Below are 25347 nucleotides of genomic sequence, written 5' to 3' on the forward strand. Positions count from 1 at the left end.
CTCTGTCAAATAAATAAATGAATCTCAGAAAAAAAAACAAAAACAAAAACACATGGAGCCCATGCCCACTAATGGTCACGCACAATGTCCAGCTGTCCTCACAAACACCTGTCACAGAAAGCCCTCACTCCTAGTGACAGCAAGACTGCATGAGTGATCACAGGTGGTCCAGGTGCTTGTGAAATTTTTCTCTAATAATTGCGATTTTTGTTTTGGTATTTGTATGTTATTGGTCCTGTGCTAAGTGGGGCTTTCTGCACTGATGGGTTTGCCAGAACCTTTTGTCCCTTATGCTTGTTTCAGCGTTTCAGGGTGTTGATACCAAACACCGAAGGACACCAGCTTAGCAGTCGGGTGCTTGCTAGCTGGGTCAGGGGTGGGTGAGGGGTTCCTATGCCCACCCTACACTCTGCTCAGACGGTTCATCTGGAACAGCTGCCTCCTCACCTGGGGGCCAAGCCTCGGTGCTCTGCGAAAGGATGGCTGCACCCATGCTCATTCCCCTGCGTGCTCGCTGATGGGACCCCTTTGTCTCCTTCTCGCTCAGCCCAGCCCCTGTGGATTTGCACTCGGCCTCAGAGCATCCTCTAGGCTCCCAGCTCTCCATCTGTCCATTCGTGGGTACCACATGCCAGGCTCCTGCCCTCCCTCAGTCCCGTGAAGACTTTTACCTGAAGATTTTCCCTCCGTGCCTGCTACTCAGACTGTGCTAAGCATACTGCATACAATTTTGTATTTTGTTCTAACCGTAGTGCACAGACCAGGAAGCAGGGGCTCAGACAGGCTGAACGACAAGCCCCCAGGTATCAGGAGAGCGGGGCTGACCCTGAGCAAGGGTGCGAGTCCCCCAGGCCATGGCTCAACTGCCAGCCCAGCCACTACCCGGGACCTCAGTCCGTGGATCGTGGAACCTCCTTCATAGTCACTGTGCCCTCCGCCGCGCAGCTACTCTCTGCCCACAGATAGGCCTAATTCTACCTGGGACAGGGAAGAGAGAAACTTCTTTGGATCCTGCTACTCCCTTTTCCTTTTTTTCTTTCAAGGTTGAACATTCTGGAAAAGTGGTAGAAGACCCCACCCCCACCCCCACCCCCACAACAGTCCTAACACCTGCTTGCTTCCTCCTCAACACTCAACTGAAAAGCTGACCTCGAAAATCCCCGGTGACCTTGCACTGACCAGATCCTCAAACCCTGTGTCATCATCTGTGCCTTCTCTGTCTTCAGCTTCCCTAAGCACGCCAGCCCAGGACTCCTCTGCTCGCACACCTCCTCAGTGACCAAGGTCTTTAAAATTTACTTGCACAGTTTGCCTGCACTTGGCTGTGTTCGTTCCCCCAGTTCCACCGCTGTTCCCGTGGTGTTTGCTGGTCTCTGCAACTCCGTCCATTTCCTCTAGGGACCCCAGCTTCGGTGCTCATGCTGCAAGCCTCTCTTTTTGGGGGGATGCCCACCCACGCCACCTCCACAAAGCTCCTGGAGCTACAGATCTGGAGAGCACCCCTTCTTCCTCTCCAGCCCAACCCTGGAGCTCAAGCGAAGAATGCCACAAAGCCCAGTCAGACATCTCCCCACTCCAAGTCTGGTATAGAAGCTCCTTCACTTGGACAATTGTACTGGCTTTCATTCCACCTAAACTCATTAAGAACGTGAGGAGAGGTGTGCAGGCTACAAAATCCTGAGATACGTGAATGAGGTAAATCATCCGTCCACCCAATAATCTCTGTTCTAATATAACAGAAGTAGCAGACACTCTTTGAAACTTGAAAGAACAACTTAGGTCAAATTAAACACTGCTTTTACAAACCTGATAGCTGAAGAATGAGAAATTTTTAAATGGTTTTTAAAAGATCAGGAAAGGGGCACCTGGGTGGCTCAGTGGTTTAAGCCTCTGCCTTCAGCTCAGGTCATGAACTCAGGGTCCTGGGAATGAGCCCCACATCGGGCTCTCTGCTAAGCAGGAAGCCTGTTTCCCCCTCTAGCTCTCTGCCTGCCTCTCTGCCTACTTGTGATCTCTGTCTGTCAAATAAATAAATAAAATCTTTCAAAAAATAAAATAAAATAGAATAAAAAAGAAAAGGTCAGGGAAAACTTGCATAAATGCATAACATAAATTTCTCGTGGAGGAGTGGGTGCAATGAACACCTAGTCTATGCGGCCCCCTTGGTTTGGCCATGCCCACTGCTCTTCGAGCTCCTGGTTCTGAGTTCCCACAGGACTGAGAGATCTATGCATAGAGGTTACTGCTCAACTACACATTATCTCGAAATGTTTGACATTACCCCATGGATGTCCATTCCAAGACTTCAGCTAGATTATAAGCTCCCTGATTTCAAGGCCACGTCTGCTTTTTTTCTACATCTCCACAAATCCTATTATTGTAACCACTGAGGTATTTTGGAATAAACAGTTGTAGTTAATCTTGAAAAATGTGAGATTATGTCTTCCTCAACTGCATTGTTTTACATTTGAAAGCATGTTGGTACCTCCCTCTGGGTTAATAAAGGGCTGCATAGGTTGTTGATCTGACCAACTGCAGTATTTTGTGTGTGTAGGGGTGTGTGTGTGGTTAACTATAATTTCTTCTCCTACAACTGATCCAATTACAGATGTATGCTAACAATTCAAGCCAAGCACAAATAGAGACAGACATGATCATGCTTAAAATTGCCTAACACTAACCGGAAAAAACCTTTGATGACAATTTTTAATATTAAAACTATACAACCAGGTGCACCTGTCTGGCTCAGTTAGAAGAGCATGTGAGTCTTGATCTTGGCATCATGGGTTCGAGCCCTGCACTGCATGTACAGATTACTAAAAAAGAAACAAATAAAACTTTTTAAAAATGGCTATACAGCTATGTGCATTATTAAATCTGAATATATTGTTTCCCTTAAAATAGACACCAAGTCTTTGATAAGAAAAATAGTCACTTTTTTTATATTATGCATTTTCTCTAATCTAACCCATCATTTGTAAGTAGAGGCCACTTCAGTTGTGTTTTTTAAGGATCAGAGGAGTTTGTAAATTCTCCATTGCAGCAAGACTTGTGGGAAAGCACTTCTTGATATAACCACAACTCCTGAGCCCTAAGGAAATGGAAAAGAATCTGTAGGGACTCTTGTCCGTTGTCCATAAAGTTTCTAAATACTCATCTCATACACAAACACCCAAGTTCACCACTTGAATTTTTCACTCTACTGACATCACTACCTTGTGTTAAATTATAAAAGGCAAGTTTAAGAGACCTGTTATCATGTTGGATTAAACACAGTCCACTGTCTCCCAGTTTGGCTACAGTGGGCCCTTCCAGACATCAGGGAAGTGGATTCTAGGTTTTGAAACCACATTTACTTGACAGAAGAGAAAACCACAGAAATCGGGATAAGATGTTGGCACTGAATCAATGGTCTCCCTGTGGAGATGACCCATTTCCTTCAGAGAAGATTCTTTCTCAGGCATAATTTTGAGGTTACTTTGGAGACAGGAGAACATCTCAGGACAACAACGTGGGTCTCGCAGTGAGGAAGGAGCTGCTGGACAGACAGCCCTGACTCTCAGAATGCAGTTCTTGGTCAGCAAATATTAATTAGAATTAATATTGCTGTCATCATAGCTCTTCAAAACCCACATGCTTAAAATCCCAACAGCTTAAAAAGTAAGCAATACCTGAACTCTACAACAACCTCTGCTTGTTTTTTCTTTTCAAATAAATAAACAAATAAATAAATAAATAAATAAATAAAAACTTGAACCTTAGAGGAGAAATATTAAGTCCCAACCCACGTACTCCCGAAACAGTTAAAGTGGAATCCACTCCCCCTTTTCCTTCGTTGTTCCTACAGTGGAGCGATCCCTTTATTCTCAGATTCTGTCTCCCCTTCCCATCTCTGCTTTGAAGACCAAAGAGCTTTACAGAAGGTCTGACTGATTCAAAGAACCAAATGTAGAAGATGCTCTCCCAGCAAAGCCATCTGCTAAGCAGACAGATTCCCCCCGGCATCTGCTTGTAACACATACGACAGAACACCTCCAGGCAAATCGTATGACCCAGATGCCAGCAGATCCACTCTTCTTGAACCGTTTCTGTGTGACGAGGATTTTAATCTTGGCAATCATCAACATGGCTTCCACTATATTTCCATATAGGACAATGTTTCTTTTTGTCAATTATGAGGAGTCACATTCCTCTGATAAATTCACATTCTCCTTTGGAAAACCTATAGCATGCCACTTTAGCATCACCTTTCTTTCCTCTTTGCTGGTACACTGTGTAAAATATTTTGAAAGGCACTTGGGGAATTTATTTAACCTAGTTTGGAAATATCTCTGTACGTATGAAAAAGTAAAATAAAACAGCCTCTAGTTTCTGAGCACCTCCGTGTTCATCCTTCACTAGAATTCAAGAACAAGGTAACTAGAAGCCATACTAAGCTGCTGCTGGGGAAAATGCTATTTTACAGAGTCGTCTGGCGATTCCGCACTAATGAATGCCTTCTGTATGTTTCCTTAGATAAAGTTATGATTCACCCAGCAGATGAACACCAAAGCAGCTCAAAGGTCAGAAAATGACAGGGAAAAACGTTTTGAAATACAGACGCAGATTGTTTATTCCTAAACTCCTTATCCCCAGCCCTCCCATCCCTCTCAACCATGTGGAGCAAAATAACTCCTTGCATTTTCTGACCGAAGCAGTTCCATTTGAAAAGCTTGCCAGTCGGGATGTTTGAAAATGTTGCTGAATGATTAAACACAAATCCTTAAACGGAAAGAGCTGGTTTGCATTAACTATCCTAGAGCAACGCTGTCTGCCCACACTTGTGCCCATGTCTGGCTGCCGGCTGATAAACGTTGTGGCTTTAAGATATTACTTATTAGCATGCCTGTATATTTCTACCTCACACAGTCACCCAGGGGTGATTGCTATCTGTTAATTGAATTCTGTGCCGGCAACTGTGTCTTTGTGTGCTCACCATTATAATTTCAAGGATTGTAACTTCATTTCCTATTTACCAACAAGAGTGATAAAAATATAAAGTGATGTATTTATGCATTCCCAAATGTGTGATGTGTGCGCATGTGTGTATAAGGATATATATTTGCGTATATGCATAAATATATATATATTTTTTTTAAAGGAGAGTGGCTTAAAGTCACAATACATTACAAAAAGACGCAATTTATTAAACTCAACATTTCTATCTAGAAACGTGCGCGTGCAGCCACTTGGAGTCTCCTGCTATTGAGTGTGGCTGATGAGTCTATAGAGCGGAAGCAGGCGTTTTTATTTTTTACACAATAATCAAAACTGACACGGTGGGCAGAATAACCAGTGAACAGTTATGAAACTGTTCATTTATAAACCTTTTTCCGGGGCGTGTAAGAATAAGCCACAGTGATTTCGTTAGCCCTCTCTGGATTCTCAGAATGCATCTGTCTGAATCAGGCATCGCATGTAATGCACCTGCCGTGAAGAAGCCGCTTGGATCCGGGATGGGGAGGACACGTCATCAGCCCTGCTGAGGATATCTGAGAATCACGGATCTCAACCACCCTGATGCCAGACTGACCTCAATTTCCTCTCATCGAAAGTAAGTCATTGGCTCCCATTTTCTGAGACCTGATGTCCTAAGGCACAGTGAAAGTTTGAAGTCCTGTAGCTAAATAATGTGTCTGATAATATGTTCGGTTAATCACTGGTAAGAAAGAAAGGTCATTGACCGACGGTCGTAACTAATCCAGAAACAATGTTCTGGACAATCCTAACAACCTGAGTGACTTCACCAAGTTATACAAGAGTTATTTCCCAGTTTGGAGAAGATGGAGAGAATGGTTTAGAATAGTGGCTATTCTAATCACTACCTTTGGTGGTACCCCTAGTTACGTACCGAAGACCCCTGGTTCCGGATGAAACTCTCCCCTTCAGAAGGTCTGGCATATTCCCTTATTAAAATGCATTCTGAGCTCAGAGTGGCTGTGGGATTTCTGGAACCTCAGAATATTTGGATTCAAATCACAGTGTTTCTCTACCTGTAGACCAAAAGTGGCAAAATAGCAATAAATGAAAAACAATCAAATAAATAGAGGCAGATTTCTAAGGAATCCAATTTGATCAGAAGATAGTTTCTAATTATAGAAACTGGTCCCCCCATCCCTGGGTTAAGCATTGGTCCACATCAGTCTTGGCAGATCACGTCCCAGAAACACACAACATAGGGGACGAAGACTAGCCTCTGGCACCAACCAAATCCTGGCATTCTCTCGGTCCAACTCTGAGGATCCCTGATGCCTTGTATGGTCTTGTGGCAAGTGCCCAGCTGCTGCTGAAGTGAAGTACCCCGTACACGGAGACACGTACTCACAGTGCTTAGTACCTTCCCTACAACACAAAACAATTAAAATTAAATTAAAATTCCATTCTAGTACTACAGGTGATGTTTTTAGGTATTGAAGAAAATATAATTAATTTTTTCCAACTCAATTCAAATAAAAATCAAGACTCTACTTTGTAATACACTGATTTCCAAACTAAAAACAAGCAAGACAGAGAGCTTACAACCAAGCTTATAAGAATGCTTGGGGAGGATGAGTGGGCGTGATGGAGAAACAGGAAATAGACAAGAATACAAAAAAAAATGAGGGTCGTAAATAAAAGAGAAAGATCGAATGGTGTTGGGAGGAGGAAAAAAATCACAACACACTTGGCAGTGAAAGGATAGCAAACAACTTATGGAGAGATGGCATCAGTGATTTACCTTGAAAGGAAATTTAAGGTTTCAAAATGGACAAACAATGTAGGCAGACAACCCCAGCCAAGGAAGCCACGTAAGGAAAATCAGAGGGAAGCAGAAGTCTGGGTGTGCAGCCCGTCAGTACTGGGTTGTAGCGCACAGGTAGAAAAGACAGTGAGCTGAGCCCCGAAAGGGGGGACCAGCCACATCATGAAGGGCCATCCCCAACCAGCCGTGGAGGTGGATCACATGGTGAGTCATAGGGAGCCTCTGACAGTTGCTGGGCAAGAGAAGTCCAGGACTACAGAGGTGCTTTCAGAACAGTAGTCTACAAAGTGTGAAGAAGAGGTTGGGCTTCAGGCAGAGAGAAGACAGATTACAAGCGTGGACTACTAGAAGAGAAAGACAGGTGTGCCAGGCAATGTGGTCACAGTGATGCTGCATAACAAACAACTACAAAATTAACAGCAGCATCCAACAGTAAGCATTTATTTGGGTCACAGATCTGCAGGTTGACTGGGAGTCAGCTTATCTGGGCTTCCAGATAGCTTATATCTTAGGACCAGCAGGCTAACCTATGCCTGTCTTCTCAGCAAGGGCAGATCCAGAGGACAGACACACAAGAGCCCAAGCACAGTGTGTGTAAGCACATTTCAAGCCTCTGTTGAGTCACAGTGTTAACCTCCCATTGGCTAAATAAGTTCCTTGGTCAATCACAACATTAATAAAATAGGGATGTCCACCTCTTCCATGGAAATAAGCAATGGAGTATGAACAGTCTGAGCAAGAATTCAACCCACCCTAAGAGGGTCAAGTCAAGGAGGTGACCCTTGAGATAAGAAAGATGAAACAGATGTGACGAGTCTTATAGAGGCAACCCCTGAAAAGTTCACATAAAGGGTAGGATTAAAAGGAAAAGTGGGGAAAAAAAAGAAAAGATAAATTTCAGTTTTCAAACCTGGGAAGTTATGATTATTTTGAAGCCACATTCTTAAGTATTAAGAAGAAATTAAATTTGGAGAGGAGCATAGTGCACGCCACCTACTGAATTTAAAGTATGATGAGGGTCAGGCATAGATGGCCAAGGGGCGCCTTTTTCTATAGAACTAGAACTCAAACACAAGTCAGGTTGAAAGAGAGCTCCACTCATCATCTGCATAGAGGCTGGACGCAAGAGTTGAATCGGATCTTCCAGAAAGATGTCCTTCGCAGAAGAGAGGGCAGGCCCAAAGACAAGGTCTCCAAGGATTGTACCCAGACCTCAGACTCCACACAGAAGGTTACCTCTGGCAGCTCCTCTTTCCCAGCTTCCACATCCAGTTGCTTACAAAATTCGAAATATTCTTTTGCTGGGATGTACATTAAACTTTTCCTCAAATTTCATTTTCACCACCACTTTTGAGTTTGATATGAAATAGCAATAAATCTCAAACCCTGGAGGAAGCCAAAAATACAGATTTGGAGTTAGTAGCAAGAGGAAAGCTAGAGAGACAGACACAGGAGTTGTCCCTATAGAGTTGGGGGAGCTGGTTAACAGGAGTTAGTTGAGACCACCAAAGGAATCAGTACATAATGGAACAAGGTGACAAGAAACTGAGGGGAGAAGGTCCCTATGTTTTAGGAGCATGGAGAGGACGAGAAACCAGTAAAGGACAGTGGATTTTAGTCAATGAATATAGAAAGTAGGGCTAGGGTGTCAAGACACTAAGGGTAAAGAGAGATCTAGGAATGAAGTGGTCCCATCAATATGTTGAATATTGATAGAGTAGTAGAAGAAGTGAGGTCTGGGGAAGAGACATGATAGGGTAGAGAGGAAGTCACAGGGGTTTTGAGAGACACTTTCACTAAAATGAATGTGAAAGCCAGAAGACAAAGGGTTAATATGGACCACACTCCCAGAAGGATTCAGTGATGGATCCAGAGAGGCAAGAAAGACTCAGTGATGAACCCAGAAAGGACCAAGGCAGGACATAATAGCCAAGGGACATTTTCAAATTTTTGCACAATTTTAAAAAAATGGAATCTTTGCATTTGAAGAAGATGTAGTACTTTAGTTAGCTGTTGACAAGGGGAGACTGGAAAGAAACATTCTAATTCTTTCCTCGTGCCTCATTCCCATGCTGACTTTTCACACATTGAATCCCACCCTCTCACCAATTTATAGTTAACTAATAAGGGTCAAAGATTTGGCTGGTTTTCTGAAGTCTTCCAAACCCCAATCAAAAATTAGTGTTCAGTTTCTATCTCCTTGGGCTGAAAATTCTTCTGACCCGATTATTCTGTGCGAGTAGTTGTACATTGTCCATATCCTCTGAGGCACCATCTCCCACCTACTTCCTAGCTAGAGTTCTTAACAATCTTTCTCCTTGCAGTTGCATGACTTGGGTACACAAGGAAGGTGTCAGATTATTAGGGTATTTCAAGTTGATTGCTCTCCACTATGTTTAGCAATTTTTAAAGATTTTATTTATGTATTATAGAGAGAGAAAGAGAGAGGACACTAGCAGGAAAAGGGGAAAGGAGGAGGGAGAAAGGAAAAAAGAGAATTCCAATCAGACTTCACACTGAGCGTGGACCTGATCCATGGCTCACAGGGCTCATCTCAGGGCCCTGAGATCATGACCCGAGCTGAAACCGAGAGACAGATGCTTACCTGACTGCATCACCCAAGGGCCCCTCGACCGTGTTTAAGCTTTAGGGAAACTGGAATATGCTCACCAACAAAACTAAATGTTTTTTATTTTATTAAGCATAAATATGAAGTATATTTGTTTAATAAGACATGAAAGTTTTCTGTAGATGATATCAATTACTAACAGGAATATCTACCTGAGAAGCCAGACTGGGAGAAAGTACGTGTATGCTTGTGTGTGTGTGTGTGTGTGTGTGTGTGTGTGTGTGTGAGAAGGAGAACACTTGCCCCCCATCTTCTCCATAATAGAAATGATAATCAGAGTTACCATTTTGGAGCATTTGCTATGTGGGCACTTGACATAAGTCATGTCACTCAAGTTGTTTATCTTTCTGGTAAACTATTAATGTTTTTGAACCTCCCAGAGCGAAATGCCCATCTTCTCTGCACACCGTACCCTGATCCTGTCTCTCGCTGTCTGATCCGTAGCTTTCTTTTCAATATATTTTTTCTAGTGTTGGTGTAGAGTGGGTGTTTCCATTTCTACCACTTCCTGTGGGCTTTTTTTTTTTTTTTTTTTGTATAATTTCAATTTATCCAGAAGATTTAAAACCAGAGAATTTAGAATGCAAAGGAACTCAGGAGGTCTCTACTCCTCTTTTTCTATTGATTAGAGCACCGGCGCTCACAGAGGCTGAATTGTGAGCTTAAGGAGCTAACTACCGGATGAGAACTCCAGCTTCCTGGATCAAAGTCTAGCACCCGACACATGACCGTTTCATCTCTCCACAGCAATTCTGATGCGCCCACTTGTCCAACCCCCATCTGATCCCGGGTCGGTGGCTGGACTCCTAAAGCTGATGTCATTCTGCAGCTGGCCTGAGTATGGAGATAAATCCAACACAAACTTAGGTAATTCTCAAAGAGTGAGTGTGATAAACCTCGCTTGCTGATGTGTAGCATTAGTGGCCATCTGCAAACCGAGCCATTGGCTTCCCTTCACCCAGGCTGTCTTTGGCCTTTGGGAGCTCAAGTAGGTCAATCCTAAATGCACTAAATGCACTAAAATGCCCTGAGACACAAACACATTGCATAGTCCATAAACACAGCAATTAACTCTTCCGCTGCCCAAAGTTCTACTGCCAGATGGAAAATGAGAGCTCTCCCAGCCAGAAGAGAGGGAAAGCCAAAGCCGGTTACCTAGCAATCTATCACTGCAATTCTTCTGGTCCAGTACGTTCTGCTAATTATATATTTTCAAAATATGAACATTTTTTAACTTTCAAAAGTTAAATGTGATTTGATTTCAATTTTATATTTATGTATTCTTTACCGAGCATGCAATATAGCCATCCACGTTGAGGTATCCTCTTACTTCGGTGACCGAGTGGATGTTTCCATGAAAGTAAATACCCACCTATTTCCTAAATATTTACATAATGAGCTATTTAAATGCAAGGGATTCTAATATATGTAAACAATTGCAAATAGCATATTTGGGAAAATCCAAAACAAAAATATCCACCGTTACTTGTAATATGTGACTCATAACTTAGTCAAAGCATATTTCTGAGTTCTTATGCCATGAAGAACTGTATACGATAGTCATAAGCATAATATATTTTCAAGACAATTAGAAACCAATAAAATGAAGGAGTGAAATACAGTGTGACAAGATTGAAGAGTTATTAAGTGTCAATTATAATTTTTTCCTTAAATTATGCCATGTGCAATACCCAGAGGAATATATTTTAAATCATCAGATCAATCAATCACAACAAAGCCCATAGGAAGTGATTTCACACTTTCCTGTGAATTATGACAAGTCACATAGTGCATAGTTTTTGTTCAGAACCATTCATCTTACTTCCATGCATTCCAACTCGGCATCCATCCTTCCTTTTTACTAGAAGAGGAAATGGAAAAGAAAGAGGGATATGGTGGAGCAAACACTTTTTGCCCTTGAAAAGCCATGAGACTGTTCCCACCAATGAGAGACTCGTATCTATCTACCCCGTACTAATCACTGCCCTCCAAAACCTCTTTTCACACATAGAGCTGAGACCAGTCAGCTCAGAGCTAATGAGTGACACTGTCGCACTTGGTGATGGCAAGGGCGTGGAAAAGGTTTGGACAGACAAAAATACCTTCCTTAACTGTGACTGGAGTCCGTCCCTTCCCCGTTCTTCTCAACCACGATAACCTGAAATAACTAACTAGATGAATGAAATGCTGCGCCATGGTTTTTCCCATCTGCTGGAGTCACCTTAATACGGCACCTCAAAAGCCAAAAGCAAATCAAAGTTATAACTGGCCTTGAATTTTTTCATTGCTTCCCTAGGCTCACCTTATTCAAGGGTGTGAGTTTTTTGCAAACTAATTTCTATAAAGAACCTGAGAACCATGGGAGGGAATTTAAATGAACAGAAGAGAGGGACATCACCTCTTACTCAGTCTCAAGCATGTCCTGCGGTGCCACGTTAGGGAAGTGGGTGCCTTTCTTTGTGGGGGAGGGGTGAGCCTGGAAAAACAGCTGCATTAGTCAAGAACAGATCTGGCCCATCAGCATTTTAGGGTGTTTTCCTCTTAAAAGACAGTAGACCTATAAAATTCCAATATTTTTATAGTTCTAATAGATTTATTCATTCGAAGGGGAGGGGGCAAAAGGAGAGGGAGAGAGAAAGGCTGAAGCAGACGCCATGCAGGGCGGGGATCCCGACATGGGGCTCCGTCTCATGACCCTGAGATCATGACCTGAGCCAAAACCAAGAGCTGGATACTTAACTGACTGAGCCACCCAGATGCCCAAATTATAATATTTTTAAACCAGACATACACACACACATACACACATATGTAAGTGTGTATCTATGTATTTTATATGTTTTGGGTATATATTTTATTTGTATTTTATTTTGTAAATGTTTTCTATGTATTTCACGTATATCTCTGAGTAGGAGGGGTTCTATTTGCTGTTTACAACTCCCAACAACACAGTGAACACTTGAGGGCTGTAGTTCCCTCCCACAGTGGAAACCGAAGAGCATCTTTTCTGCACTTACCTGAGGAGAGCACCTCGTTAACACGGTCCAGGCTTCCACAATGAATTGAGCACCTCAGTCACTTAACCGACTGAAACAGATGAACACTGAGCTTTTCCTAGATATGCACCATGTTTTTCGTTCTGTAAAATAACAGCGGCCTAACACTTCTCCTGTTAAATCACACAAGTAAAATGCAAATTAACAAAGGCAAAATACAAAAGAAGCACTCAAAGACTTCAAGAGTTTGAAAGATTTTATAAGAAAAAAAATTATGAAAACCAACCAAAAAAGTACCACAGATCCATTTCCTCCAATATTTTCACAGTGAGCTTTCTTTATAGAAGCTACACTTTTCGACAAGTTCATTTTCACCAGTCTGTGTCCAAGTAAGTCATTTGTCACATCTGAGTGCATATATTTTGTTCTGGACCCATAAACCCTAGGGAAGGTTCACTTTCTTTTTCATTGAAATTCTTCCCTGATGGATTTTTTTTTCTTTTCTTGCAGAGTAATTTTATACTGCCAGTGGTGTTTGCAATAATATATTAAAAGTTAAATTTATGTCAACATCCCCAGATCAACTATCAGATGTTGCTATTAACGCTGACATCAAAATCACTAAGAAATTTCCATCATGTAAATTAATTATCGGAATTGTATCGGCATGAATACGTAATGACATTATTCATGCAAATAATTAAAAATATGCCTCCTGAAAACAAATTATAATAATAGAATAAAATGTCATTATTGTGGCCTCCCGACAATCCATTAGGCTTGGCTTAGGCACTCAAGACTTCCAGATTATCATAAAGAAAAGGAACATAATGAAGGCATGTTATTAATGCCAAAATGAAAAGTGTGAGGATGACACAGTAGTGGGCCAGGTCATGGTGGTGCCCGGGCCACCTTCTCATGGCACCTTTTCACCGTCCAATTATCTCCACCGTTACTGTTGAAAAGAATACTACTGTTATTTTACTATTGCCAATTTTGAGTCTCAAAGGACCTCTCGCATAGAAAGGTTGCAGTTATTAAAATACTGGCGTTGTTCTAGAATGCAGCAGGGAAAAAACATAATTAACCTGCCTGCTCGCAGGTTATCTCTCGCTACCCCGCAAAAACGTAATTACTACCCCTCGGTGAGCACAGGGAGAGCTGGTTATGGAGTTCACCAACGTATGCAAACCTTCCCAAGAAGAGAGACGTAGCAATGACGGGATTCAGGCTCCTCTAGGGAAAAAAAAATGTCGAACCCCATGGAATTAACACGCTAACAATGTCCACACCAAAGCCCTTAGCTCAATGGTAGTTGCTATTAATGACTCATATTTAAAACGGTGAGAACATTGGCTGTGAGGCCAACTGAGCAGGAAGCAGAGCCTATTTGTGCCTTTCCCTCCCAGCCAAATTCCCTCAAAGAATCTTTTGTCTGCCGAAGAATCAGAACCTTGTCCAAATCCACTTACAATGTGGGGCTCTGATTCTAGGGAAAGAAGCAAAACTTCACAAGCCAGAGTTGCAATGAATTCATGTAAAAATGGAAGATCTCACCACAGAAAACACATAAACACATAGCAATAGGTGTTATCAGCAGAGTAAGAGGCAGCCTTGGGTGGAGAAAAGGGACGTCATATCAGTTCCCCAGAAAGTTGCTTTGCTGGGTAATAGGGAGCTCTTGCTTGGTAGAGTTTGCTTAATGAGTTAACAAAGCTTCTATCCCTGCTTGGAAGTCCAGCTCCGCTGCTGTTAACCTGAAAACAAACAGATCAAACCTGTACCCTTAACTTCAAGCTGTATTAGTAAAATCATGCTGTGCGACATCTCGGTGGTAACGTGCAATATGTTGTAAGCATTGTGTTTTTGCAAAACCATCGCTTGTCCATAATTCATGGAAGGCACTGAAATTTAAGAATAACATATTTTACAAAGCAAAACCAAGAGTAATTTAAATAAATACCTTTCATACTTTGTCTTTCAGAGGGCCCATCTATAAACTTACCATTGGGATTTGCCATGTCAGTCACCCCTGAACCAAAGAAAGACTCAGCATTTGTCCTCAGGGAGGGGAGACCCAGGCCCCACCTGTCTGGAATGATGAGGGAACCGTTGGCCACGTTCTCACAAGGGATAGTCTCCTGAAGTTAGGAATATTTAAATTTCCCAAATGCTTAATAAGGAACTGTAAATTGAATCTTGTTCAGAATTCAAAGGCCTAGTCTTATACCACAGAAACTCACAAGAGTCATAAGAATAAATCTCCGGAAGCCTGGAAAAATTGGAGAATTAATTATGGTGGCACACTCTAACTTACAAATAAGAGGGACTTTGCCCAAGAAGTTACCCTCAATCAAAAATTCTCATGCATTGGGACGCCTGGGTGGCTCAGTTGGTTAAGCAGCTGCCTTCGGCTCAGGTCATGATCCCAGCGTCCTGGGATCGAGTCCCACATCGGGCTCCTTGCTCCGCAGGGAGCCTGCTTCTCCCTCTGACTCTGCCGGCCACTCTGTCTGCCTGTGCTCGCTCCCGCTCGCTCTCTCTCTCTGACAAATAAATAAATAAAATCTTTAAAAAAAAAAAAAAAAAAATTCTCATGCATCAGGATTTCCCTGGAAACATGAACGTTCCCTGTCATAGACAGAGTGTCCCTCACTGCTTATCACACTAACTGCCCTGTGCTGCCTTTTTTTTTACACCCCCCACCCCGTGCATTTTAAGAAAACCAGTCATCTAGGACAAACAACAACAAAATAATAATACACATTTATCTTTCTTTTCAGTAGGATTTTTTTCTTTCTTTTTTTTTTAATAGTTTTAGCAAGAAAAGTAAATGACTTACTATTACACCTAAACCCCAGTAAAAGTCATCAGCGCTTGGTCCTGTTCCAGTTTGGGGGCTGTCCTAGAAGAGAAGGAGTAACTCTCATTCCTCCTGTCCCTGTATGGCCTGCTGTCTATCTGCCGAGTTGGAGTGACCGCATCTGCGATGACAGTGACCGGCCAATAAATTTTGTCATGACTGCTTTCTGATAAAGTGGAGAATGGAGTCCAGCTGGTGACGTGCTGGGCAGGAAGAGGACGATGGTGAGAACCATGTAAGAGAGTGGACAAAGAGTCTAAGAGACCAAGTCCTGGAGGGACAGAGCAGAATCATTCAAGTCTAAGGAGTCCAGAGAGAGCAAAGCCATGGACAAGGTCCAGTTCTGATGGCTCCCAGTGGTGAGAACCAGGAGTCCCCAGACCTGAGCCAGGTCCTGCCGGAAAGCCCATTCGAGCAAGAGAGGGAAGAGCAGAAGCATGCCAGTTCCCCAGGGATAGGGACAGGCAGAAATACGGCCCCCATTCAAGTGGGGTAACAAGGCCGGGCCATGGGGTTGATGCCCCGGTGGGGGATGGAGAGACCGTGGGCCGTCATAGGACTCAGGTAGATGGTGTGGGCAGCATTTGGCTTCATGGACGTTGAAAATTAATGGTGATCAGAGGAGGCTCTTGAGTTTCTCAAGCATGCACAGGCAGGCCCAAGGCCAAGTCCACTCACCGTAAAATCTGCTGGGAAGCAGAGAGGCAGGAGTGCTGCTGGCCTGCCTGCCTCTAATTAGTTGGGGCACAGGAGCATGGAAGCCCCCGGTCAGCCTCTGTCTATGCCTGCTCTGTGAATAGGGCCTGAAAAGAGCACAAACTGATACATTTGGGTTTGTGTGACAGCATGACTCCAGCCAGCTAATTAAGCCTGGACCATTTGCCTGGGACAAGGTGGTGTCTTTTTTTTTTTTTTTTAAAGATTTTATTTATTTATTTGACAGACAGAGATCACAAGTAGGCAGAGAGGCAGGCAGAGAGAGAGAGGAGGAAGCAGGCTCCCCACCAAGGAGAGAGCCTGATGCGGGGCTCGATCCCAGAACCCTGGGATCATGACCTGAGCCGAAGGCAGAGGCTTTAACCCACTGAGCCGCCCAGGCACCCCTAAGGTGGTGTCTTTCTAAGAATAGTGGTTCCTGCTAATCAGCCTCCTCTCTCAGGACAATGCTCCCCCAGAGGACAACGTCCTCCAAGGAGCAGAACGTGCCCCATCTCAACCAGCACCGTGTTCTCCCTGTAAACATATAACTCCTTCAAGAAATAGCAGGATAAGTATTTTGGAGACCCCTGATTGAATGCTCGCTGAGACAGTCTTCAGTCAAGGAGACAAAACAGAATTTTCTTCACTCCCAGCTTCTCTCCTTCCTCCAAAAGTCTAGTGGGCACTGAGTTCAAACCTGGATTGAGCAAATGCAAATTCTTCCTAAACATCACCAAATCCCTTTGATACAAATACTTTTTGAGAAGTTACAAATATAATAATAATCACTCAACTTCCCAGCACTTGAATTAATTACTATTACATTATCTTATTTACTTTTAGACTTTTTCTCCTAAGAGATTCACATAGCTTCCTCTTCCAAATGAAGACAAAGTTCAGGTGAAGGGAAATCCACCGTCACTGCCCTGTCCTATCCCTTTACCTGGTTACAGAGGAAAGCACTATCTGCCTTAACAACGGGGCTTTCCACACTACCTGTACACCCCTGACTTATGGCAAAGACAAACCCAAACTTGGTTTAGCCAAGTAGCCAAACGACTACAAACTTCTCATCTTGCCCCTCTCTGCCCCAACCTCGTATGTCCTCCTAAAATTATCATTCCTCTTGTCTTATTGCAAGTTCTTTTTGTTCTTCCTACAAGAGCACCATGTTGCGACACTCCAGTGAAAATGATCTACATCGTTCTCTGCCTTACCCTTGCCTTCATCAAACAACCTTTCGAGGCTTCCTCAACTTGGTATGTACCTCCATCCTCTCCCCAAAAGAACACTTGTCAGAATGAGTGTTTTATGTGAACAAAGGCCCATGTCCTTTATGACTCCTGTCCTGGTACAAGATGCATTTTTGTAGGGTTTTCACACTGCAAGACTGAAGGACCATATAGCCCATGGGAGGAAAGGAATCCCATAGGTGATGGCATCTTGACATTGGCATTCACAAATTCATACTGCCAGTCATTAAATATTTAGAGATTGAAGTCATGAAAAGTAGACACTCACCTTCAAGGTATGATATTAAGGACATACTTACCACCCAAGTATTTCCTTTCCTAACCAGGGTCTCTGGCTGTGGCAAGCTTGAATTCTTCCTCATTCATCACTCAAAGACATTTCTTGGTGTAAAATATGTTGTCTGGGCAGATAGCAGTTAGATTGTTAAGATAACCACAGGGCATGATGGTGTCAGGTGTGATAGTCTGAGGAAAGTCTGTGGGCACAGAGGGAGGGAAGGCCAGTGGCCTGTGGGGCTGCTCTGGGAGGGAGGCCACATGTCTGGGAGCCACACAGAGGAGTCAGATGGCTGGCATAGGCCAGGGGGTTGCGGAGCCATCTGGAGAAGGGAGAGCAGCCCCAGGGTGTCTCTTGGAGTAGAGTGAAGCTCCGCAGGGAGGAAGAGGGGCACAGCAGGACAGCGGCTAGTGTCCAACCTCTGGCTGTGTCCCTGGAGAAGATGTTCATGTGGCTTTGTCACAGCTCAGGGGGGGACCCCCACATCTGACCAATTTGCCTGGAGAGTGGCACTAATGATATAAAACACCACCGTCTTCTTCGGATAGCACATTTTTTCCCATCAGAAGCTGTGCATTTGGTCTCATCAAAGTTGCAAAGGAAGAAAAAGGCACTTCAGATTCATTTAAGAGGAAGAGGATTCCCTAGGAGTGACCTAACGGAAGGCTTGTGTCACACGTGCATCTGCACACATGGCAGGTGAATGATACCAAACCGCCAATATTTAGGGCACCCCGGGCACTCAGTCGGGGAAGCGTCTGCCTTCAGCTCAGGTCGTGATCCCGGGGTGGTGGGATCGGGCCCCGCATCGGGCTCTCTGCTCAGTTAGGAGCCTGCTTCTCCCTCTGCCCCTCCCCGCTCCGCTCATGTTCTCTCTTGCGCTCTCTCTCTCTCTCTCAAATAAGTAAATGATCTTTTAAAAAAATAAGTGAAACTGCCAAAATTCAATCATTTTCTCTCTTAGGAATGGTATTTCCAGAGACAGAAGGTAAGTCTGTAAGATGCAACGTGCTTAGCTTCTAGTCTCAGCCGGTTGCCCCTGCCCCTGCTGCATCTCCGGAGCATCCCAGAACCTCAGTGTGAGAGAAGACACGCCACAGCGTAGCGTCACCACAGCCCAGCTCCCGAAGCCTCAGTGCCCCGGGAGACAATCCTGCTGGCCCAGCTTGCGTCCTCCGGGAAGCTTCTGGGGTTACAGATGACAAACAGCGCGGCCGGTGGGGACCTTCTCTGGGCAAGCGGTGTGTGTGTTAGTGCACGTGTACGTGTGTGCATAACACGTGTGTGTGTGTGTGTGTGAGGGTGTGTGTACATACACGTGGAGGGGCCACCAAGGTCAGTGCCCTAAGAACAATGATCTCAGACAGGATGCCATGCCAGGGCAAATGTTAGTACACTCACTCCTTCTACAAAATACCCAGACCCTGACGGGAACCTCATAAAACTAAATCACTGGTGAGTATAGTGTTTCAGTTCGGTTATTGAGCCACTGGACCGTTTGACGGCTGCGTGGAGCCCTCTGTGTAGTCATTACCCCCCAAGTACCTCCCAAGGAGCTCCACGCTTGTAGGACAAAGTCCACATTCCCCCGTGCACGCCGTGGGAGCCCTCACGGGACCCGCCCCCCCCCCACCTCAGTCAGTGCCCTCATCTCGCATCACCCCAAAGCCCACTCTTGGGTTCGGCCTCATTTCCTCCCACCACCTCCCCCTGAACCTCATGGCAAAGTCTTCCTGACACTTCACTCTTTTCCCCAGGAAATGCCTTCTTTCTCCTCCCCAGCTCTCCCCATGTTACTTCTGCCCAACGCTGCTCAACCCCGGCTCCTCCTGGAGGACCCTTCTCAGACTCGGTCCAGCAGGACAACAATGCCTGCTTCACGGGTGGCCGCAGGCATCCACCAAGGGAGTCTATAAACAAAATGCAGGATCTGGCCGTTGGTACCTGGTCAGTGACAACTACAATGAGATGATTCTCTGTATTATCAATACCGTCTGATAATGGTGTCTGATACTGCTCTCCCGTGGCTGCGTTTCCCACACTCTGCTCCATTTTCTGGAGTCTTCAAGCTCTCGCGGCCTTGGATCCCACCGTATTCTGCCTGGCATTGCTGCCCAGCTGCCTCTCCCCCGTGAGTCCCGTCTTCTCAAGCATCTGCTCTCCCGAAGAGCAGGACCCTGCGCTGTGCTTCCCGTCTCCTAACACGGCGCTAGCTGGGGCACGTGCTCTGTGGATGCCTACGAAACTGTTTGAAGACTATGTGGAGGAAAAACAAGAGGGAATAAATAATTTTAGAAAGCCAGATTTTGCAGATTTTATATGAAGAGAAGCCTCAAAGTTAAATAAGATGAACTTCTACCCGTAGAAAGAGAATACTGACAAATGACGCAGACGCAGAGAACTTCGCAAACTATTTTCCTGCAGCATCTTTTACTCAAAGTGTCGCCAGACATTTGCAGAGAAGAGTTAGTTGTGCCAAGGGCAGACAACTTAAGGAAATATTGTAGTCACATTTTATAATGGGGGTGAGGCTTTCCCAAGGCGTCTTTTGCCAAGCTGAGACCCGGCAAGTGATTGGTAGGCAAGAAACCGGTGGTGCGGGAAACTCGGAATATAAAACAAGCCTCAGCGTTTAACCAGACGTGATCAGTGCGTGGCCGAGGCAAGCTTCCGGGAATGCAATGCCCCGGTGGTGAAGGGATAGAAATGCGAGATGCCGGGGAGCGGCCTCCGTCTACCAAGGCTGGGCTCGGATGCCCACCTTCTCTCCAGGGCACAGGGAAGTGACACTGATTGGAGTCAGGCAGGTGTGGTTCCCCAAGGTACTCAAGGGGCAAATCCATTCTGGATAAACCCCGGCATAGGCAACATCTACTTAGGTCGCTCACAAAGGACACATTAGTGCATTCATCTGGGATAATATTAAAGACTGAGATATTTTTATTGGTATTTTAAAAGACTGAGCCACTTATTCAGCTCTGAGTTCCCTGCCCCTGAAAGACAGCAGTACCAAGAGATTCATTTTCTAACTGCCAACGGCCCCTCCTCATCGTTCTGGAAATATTAGTCAACCAAACTACCAGGAGCAGGGAAGAGAAACAAGGAACTTTCCTGAATATTTGCATTCAGCAGAGTGAGATTTATGCATGAGATGCAAATTACTATGTGTTATTTACACATCTGAGGAAAAACAAATCTTGAATGTAAATGTTTAGAGGGCATATTATTTTTAAATATGAAAGTGATAAAAAATTATTAGAGCATTTGCAACTCCTACTCTGTTAAAGAGAACACTCAAATGAGTTTTTAAAGGAACTTTTGTCAAAATTAAAGCAACTATAACAAACAAAGCATCTAAAACATAAAAAAAAAATAAAAATAAGAGTATTTGGCTATTTTTACCTCTGCAAATCCTTTAGAATAATAGTTGCACATTCAAGTGATTTCGGGATCAGTCCTTTCTCTATAAACACTTTGCAATTGATTAAATATCAATCACGCAACATGAGCCCATTTATTAACGGGTTCTCCATTGTTTCTGTTGAAATTCAAATAAATAGAGTATTGTATTATTTAGCTCCTTGGTCTGACCTCTTCTATAGACTGCAATTTTTTCTTTTTTTAAGAAGTAAAACAAGTCAGGAAGACAGAGATAGAGTTATCTGAGTCACTAGCAGTTTGTTTGGAAAACTATGAGAAATATGAAACCATGTGCTGTGCCGGGAAGGGCTCTCCCCAGACAAGGATAAAGCCAGAGGGTGATCGCAGCTGTGTGAACGCGCCCGGAACCCGCAGCCTCTGTGCTCACGACTATTGCTGCGTGCTCAGGACCATCCTCAAATGCCATCATCTTCCTGCACTGGAGCTCCTCTCCATGAAGCGCCCTCCCCTAGCCTCTGGCACCCACGCTTCTCCTTTCGGGGAATCTGACCACTCCAGGTCCTGCACAGAAGTGATGTCATGCCATATTTACTGTTTGGGGACCTTCCTGCCCTTGGAGAGTGGCCACCGTCACCTGGAGGTTCATCCAGATCATGGCTGTGAACAGCTCACACCTTCTGGCCGCTCGGTAGTGTTCCCTGGTGTACATGTACCACACCTGGGCTCCCGGTTTTGCACAATGACGAGTCTGCTATGATTATTTGTGTTCGAGTCCTTGTATGGGTGTGAGTTTTTCTTTCTCTTAGAGAAATACCCAGAGAGAAATGTCTGGATGATACGGTCAGTGCATGTCCAACTTTTTAAGAAACTGCTAAATGGTTTCTCCAGTAGTTGTATCTGTCTGCACTCCGACCCGCTGACTGGAGGGGCCCAGCTCCCCTACAGTTTCCGCAACACTCGATAAAGTCAGTCTTTTTAGCATTAGCCATTCTCGTTGGATGTACAGTGGTGTCTCATGGTGTTATTCTTTCCCTAAGAACTGATGATGTTGAGCATTTTTTCATGCACTTACCAGCCATCTCTACATTTTCTTTGGTGAAGCTCCATTCAAATCTTTGCCTATTTTTAGAATTAGACTATTTGTTTTCTTATTTTTGAGTTTGGAGAGCTTTTAAATAAATTACAGGTACAAATCTTTTAGCAGCCCTAAGCCGTGCAAATAATTCCCCTCAGTCTGTGGCTTGTTGATTTACAGTGTCTGCTGAAGGTCAAGCATGGGGTTTATCTGTGTTGTGTTTCCAATGTTACATATATTTGGTCTGATTGTGTTGGTTCCTTTCTGACAGTAAGGCAAATCCAGTCCCTATTACCTGAAAAATAGAGTTTGGCATATACCTACAAAAAGTATAATGTGGAGATTACCAAAATACCTATTTGTTTAAAAGCATTGCTGATTTTTGGTAGACTTTTGATAGTATGTTTTGTATTGTTTTTGTTGTTGTTGTTGTTTTTACTCAAATAGTACTTGAATAGTACTATCATCATCTGGGAATCTGAAAACTTTTTTGAAGTTGACAAAGGGTTTTCAGTGTTGTAGGACAAAAATTAAAAGAAGTGTTATTTCAAAGAGTTTTCCTCCCCTAAAAACGTTAGGGAATATCAGGATTAAGAGAGTTAGCCAAGATGTGAGGAAGCCTGCAAGAAATCATACTTTAAGAGACTGATACTGTGGTATGATTCACTCATGAGATTTTTTTTTAAGTTAGTCATTTTGAAAAACCTTAAAAAAAAAGTATGTTCAGAAATCGAAGGTGACGAACTGTGACCTTGGGTCAGATCCTGTCCTCAGACATCTCTTCGTTGTCACCCACTCAGGGCATTGATCTTCGAAATCATTGTTGGTGGTTATAAAACAAGAGACTTCACAAAAAAATCCAAATTACTGACTTTCTTGAAAACTCTGGTCACATGGTGGCCCGTTCCTTATTATGATCCCAGTCCAGCTTCCTGCTTACTCTCAGAGCCCAAACAAGATGGACCTTTATTCTGGGTGTGCAAGCAGTGTCGCTAAAACTCTGCCACGCCCTTGTTGACCCACGCCCTCCCCTTTGGAGAGCCTGGGATGCAGGAGCTAAGAGTGCGGGTATGTCGGGGAGGGAGGGGCTGAGAGGAAGACCTGGAGTCACTATCTCCCCCTCTCTCAAATAAATAAATTTTTAAAAATCTCTTAAGGTGAGGGTGGGGGGCATGCCTGGGTGGCTCAGTCGGTGAAGCATTTGGCTTTGGCTCAGGCCCTGATCCCAGGGTCCTGGGGTCGAGCCCCATGTCGGGTTCCGGACTCTGTGGGGAGCCTGCCCCTGCTTGTGTTCTCTCTTGCTCTCTCTTTCTCAAATAAATAAATTCTAAAAATCTTTAAAAAAAGGGGGGGGGCAGTGAATTGAGGCCAAATCAAATGATGTGTCTCTGAAAACGGGCAAGTGGGCAAAACAATCCCAGGGATTCCCAGGATGTCAGAGACACGTGTCTGCATACACACACACACACACACAGGAATGTATATGTATACGTATACACACATAATCATCTCCATATACACACACATAAATATCTTTACTTTTTGAAATATCTAAAATGTAAATATATACTTCATGAATGCGAGGGTCTAATAGGCACCATTATATAATACTTTACCATGTTCATTTTAAATGAGAATATTATATATTTTGCTCTACATACCAATATAGTACCAAAAGAAAGCACGTACAGATATGACTGTATCCACCCCATCTCCTCCACTCCAGAGAACTGGCCACCTCCATTTCAGCCACTGTGCACGAGGACCTGGTCATGGTGCGGCTCCGGACTGCGTGTGGACCCTGTATTACGCACCCCCTGGCATCATGTCCCTCTCCCCTTGGCTGCACGTCTTCTCCATCAGCATCCTTTGTCCCCCCACCCACACCCTGTCCCAGACACAGACAGCTGATGCTAACGACCCACAGGTGTCCTTCCTTACCGCTTCCCCCTTCAGAGCCTATGGATATATGCATAGATAATCATGTATGCAAATGAGATTTTCGTCTTCGCTTCCGTATGAGTGTTCTTGGGCTGCAGAACAAGTCATCACAAAATGGCTAACTTAAAACAGAAACGGACTCTCTCACAGTTCAGGAGGGCAGAAGTCTGAAATAAAAATTTCGGCAGGGTTGGCTCCTTCCGGAGGCTCTGAGGGGGAATTCATTCCATGTCTCTCTCCCAGCTGCTGCTGGTCGCAGGCAGCCCCTGTCTGTGTTCCCCAGCTGCAGCGGCAGCACCCCATCTCTTTCTGGCCATGGTGATCTCCCGCTGCATCTCTGTGTCCCAAATCTCCCTTCCTTTTCTTTAGTTTTTGTGAAGATTTATTGATATATGGGGGGAACGGTTGAGGGAGAGGGAGGTAGAATCTAAAGCAGACTCCCTGCTGAGTGTAGAGCCCAGTGTTGGTTGGGGGGAGTCCTTGATCTCATGACCTGAACCAAAATCAAGAGTCAGACACTTATTGGACTGAGCCATCCAGGTGCCCCCTCCCTCTCCTTTCTTTGGTAAAGACACTCAGAAATTGGATTTGTGGCCCATTCTAATTCCAGGATAACCTCATCTCCAGAACATTAACCTAATTCACTCTGCAAAGACCCTGTTTCCAAATAAGGCCACATTCACAGGTAAAGAGGTGGGGACTTAGACGTAACTTCTGGGGCCATATGTAATTCAACCCACTATCGTTTCCTTCAAAAAAATCGTATTTTGTATTATTCTGCTTCTCTCAGTCTTGGTTTTCTCACTTAATAGTACATAGTAAGATTTTCTCCAAGTTGTTGGATAAAAATCAGTCTCATTATCTTATGTAATTACGAAACAGTTCATTCCATAGATGAATTATATTTTATTGAAATATTTTCATATTAATTGGCACTTACTTGGGGTGTGATTTTAGAAAGTATGAACATTAAGGGATGCAATGAACATTCCTATAAAGATAGTCTTACAGTCTGATATTTTACTTCTATGGAATAGATTCCTACACATGGCATTACTCTGTCAAAAATACACGTGAGTAATTTAAATGTTAATAGAAGTTTCCAGATTGCTTTCCAAGAAGGATGAACCAATTCATAGTTCCACCAAAAATTTGTGAGAGTACAGTTTTCCCACATCCCTGCCAGTTTTGTTGTTGTTGTTGTTGTTTTCAAATTTTCCAATCTGGTGGTATAACATGAGAGCTAGTACATGGGTCTGAACTTCTCTGACTGCAAGAGGTCGAACATCCTGTTACAGGTCTATAGGCTGTAAGGATTTACTGGTCTGTAGTTTATTGGTATTTTTTGTATATTATCTCTTGGATTATGTGCATTCTTGTGACCAATTTGCAAATATTCTTTACCTACTTGTAAATTTTAAGCCTTTTTCTCCCTTTGAACTTAACCTTTTA

This window comes from Mustela erminea, chromosome 4, assembly GCF_009829155.1.
Source record: "Mustela erminea isolate mMusErm1 chromosome 4, mMusErm1.Pri, whole genome shotgun sequence".
NCBI lineage: Eukaryota > Metazoa > Chordata > Mammalia > Carnivora > Mustelidae > Mustela > Mustela erminea.